Source organism: Lutjanus erythropterus, chromosome 8 (genome assembly GCF_056507025.1).
Source record: "Lutjanus erythropterus isolate fLutEry1 chromosome 8, fLutEry1.hap2, whole genome shotgun sequence".
NCBI lineage: Eukaryota > Metazoa > Chordata > Actinopteri > Lutjaniformes > Lutjanidae > Lutjanus > Lutjanus erythropterus.
Window position 1 is genome coordinate 8,565,654 of NC_139324.1, and position 3,588 is coordinate 8,569,241.

Sequence of the window (3,588 nt, forward strand, 5' to 3'; positions counted from 1 at the left end):
ACATTTACATTTACAAATAAAGCAGATTTTTAAAAATCATTTTTGCAATCCTGAGCCTTTTTTGGTGAGGTTAGTTAGAACACTCAGAACATAGTGCAGTTTTGTATATATTGTATATTATACACAAAAAATTATACAAAAAAATCTCAACTTTTTTTGCAATTTTATTTTGGTCCTGCAATTTCATTGCAAAAATGCCTCAAAGCGTTGCAACATGCACTGCAGTTTTTAGAAAGTTGCCGTTAAATCCGGCATTTTAGGGAGCAGCTGCAACTTAACTCATTTTGTACAGTTATTCCTGTACTGATTTAAAACTTTGTTGTCAATTGGTCTAACAGTAGCCTGTTCACTTCTGCTTCTTTATTCTGTGCTTCTCAATCCTTGGTTTTGAACACATGCCATATGTAAAATCATTAATCCAATCGTCCTGACACTTCCTCTTTAGCACAGCTATTTTCTCTCCTTTGTCACATCCTCAAAGTTTAAAGTATTACATACTTTTATCAGGAGGAAACACTGCACACTGCACCTTCTCTGACTTCTCTGTGATACTGCTGGCAGTTCAGAAGAGCTTTAGACACTGAATCCAGTTTCTCCAATTTTCCTCAAGATTGCCTTGCAGACGCAAATTCAGTGTTGGTTGAAACTGAGCCGTACCATTCTTACACCTTAACTTCTGACCCCATGTTATATTATTGAGGCCTGACCACCAAGTTGACTTGTGAACTTAACTTCACTACTTACTCATGCTTACTCACAGCAGGTTCACACAGCTTCCTTTTCCACCTGTATGCAGGAATCAGATGGATCCTGACATGGACAAAGTTCAGCACTGGAGACGGTGTGTTTGAACTGTGATCCAAAATATTCTCCTCTCGGGCTGGATCTTTATTAAACTGTATTTGGGGAGTTCACAGCTAAGATTTCCTTTGTTAACGTTGCTGAGCACAGAAACTAAGTCCGGGTTTGTCCGCTCTGCACACACATACAGTATCTGGTTGGCAAGCACACACTGTGTGTCCTGCACATTGACCTGCAGCGGAAAGTAAACAGTGACAGAAACAAAGTCCCAGATGGAACAGAGAGGTTTACAGTTATTGAAAAATTATCACAGTATAGTGGTGCAGGATCTCTGTCACATAATTTCCCCAGCTACTGTTAATATAAAAACAGATTCCAGATTCTTCCTTTTGTGTTACTGGAAGGTTCTGTGCTGTGATCCACTGTGAAGGGCTGGAAGCCTGTCAGCTGCAGCACAGAGTCCAGTATCGATCCACACAGTCACAGCTCCACCAAACACAACATCGAAGATGAAGAAAAGTCCCTGTTTTTCCCCTCCAGTAACTTAAGTTCACCCAGTTTGTTGCATAATAAATATACATTGGAGATGAATTATTCCTGTAAACAGTGTGTGAAATCCATGCTGGTGGAAACACTCAGGTACACATTTCCTTCTCTTCTGGAGTGAAAACAGGTGAGGGCACCTTTGACCAGAAAGTCCAATACTTCTACTGATGAACAGAGAAAGCGGGAAATAATGATCTTCTCTGGTGAAAGAACAGCAGTGTGTCACAACTAAAAAAGACAAAACAATTCACCCCAATACATCAGACCGGCAACATGTCATCTAGCCTGAGTCAGCAAGGACACGCCCACTTCTGAGGGAAAACTCACATTTAGTAGGAGGGACAGGAAAATATCAAAAAGCTGCTGTGAAGCAGGTTGTAAATCAACCTACTGATCCATCATGATCTCTGGTTCCTCATCCTTCCCAGAAAGGAAAGGATCCCAAAAGGAGAGCAAAGAGAACGTCTGAGCGTCCAGAGAACGGTCACTGTTCCTATTGATGAAGAGAAGATATTAGCTTGAGTATGAGGCTGCTTCAGAGAGTTCAGTCATCACGTTACAGTGCAGCAGCATCAGACTGTTGTCTCTGAATAAATCACAGTCTAGCTCAGATCATCAGTTTTCTATTGACAGGTTTTGTTATTAACAAACAACACTTAGACTAACAATACCTGATAATTCAGCACTGCCACTGTGTCAGCTGACTGATCCACTTGGACAGAGAAAGACTGAGACTCATTAATATATCACAAACACTCAGGCAGGTCACAGAACAGTTTTTAGACATGTCTGTAAATTCATTCAAACTTGTCAGAATTGTAATTCAAAAACAGTCAAATTTGACTTGGTCTTGGAAGATTAATACATTTTGGAGAAGTACCCATCTGTAACAGTCTGATGTATACACACAGCCAGCTGTCCATGGTGACATCTTGGGTGATGATCAGAATGTTGTAAAGGGAAAAGTTTGTTCTCTCGATATTTGCCTTTAGCTACTTAAGTGTTTCCTTACGTGTCACTAGAGGTTCTTCAGTAACTTTATCCCTCAGAAAATTTTAAGGGACCTATACAGGTCCCTAATTGTCAGTTTACAATGATGCAAGCTTCCTGCGGCCAGAGGAGCTTGTGCAGACTGCCTGAGCTTCCCCGAGTCTGGGGAGGAGGGGGCAGGGGCAAACAACACACTTCAACCATAGATGGTATATTAAATAGGATCTCAACCTTTTTAATATACAGTGTATGGCTCCAACTTGCTATTTGGACTGCTGTACTCATGTTCCATATGCAAATACTACATATTACCCCTTTAAAAGGGCAAAATTCCAATTCTTGTTGACTTCTACAGATGTGCAATCCTGACTGGAATCACAAAGTGGATGGGATGTGCATAGACCAGTACAGCAAAACTCTGTGTTGTTTGTGTGTGTAGCATAAAGGGTCTACAAACGTAAATTTTGTCTTACAACCTCACGTTGTAAAATGACAGCTGAATGAACCCTTGCTACAAGCAGTCATGTGATTCCTGGTTGCTCTATAAATTCTGACTGGAGATTAGAAACACTGGGGTCACGTGATGACAGCTCCACTAAAATGCCAGCTCCATTTGCTGAACGAGACTTTGAAATGTGGTTAAAGCTTCTAACCAATGAGTGAGCCAGCTCTAACCTTTCTCTGCCTAGAGACAACAAAAAAATCTGATTGGATAACTCTATTTACTATTTTCAGGACAGTAACCCTTTCATTTCAGAAGCAAAGCTGATAGAAAATGAGGCTTGAATTAGAATTAGAAGAGAATTACCAAATATTTAAATGAATAATAAATCAAACATAATGTATTTAAATATAATGTTTGAAATACTGATATGTTAGGCCTAGAAGGCCCTCAGGGTTCCCCTCTGAGAATTTGTAATTTGCTGCAAATAATGTATTAATTAAGAGCCTCCAAAAATTCAGTATTCAATCAGCAAGACAAAACAGCTTAATTCTTTAGCAAAATGGCTGTGTTTTTGCCTTCAAAGTCTTAAAGAATGAAGACACAAGAAAGTCAATTGTCTGAGCAGTCAGGTGTTGCACAAGTCTAAAGGCCATTTTTTAATGACTTAAGTTTGACTCAGACAGATACTCAGAAGTCTTACATCTCTATTTCTGTCCAGCAAACATGCAATTTATTTTTAACATGATGATCTGCGTCCTTCTTTGTGTCACAACCCTGTTTGCTGTTCTCTTTTACACACCCTGGTT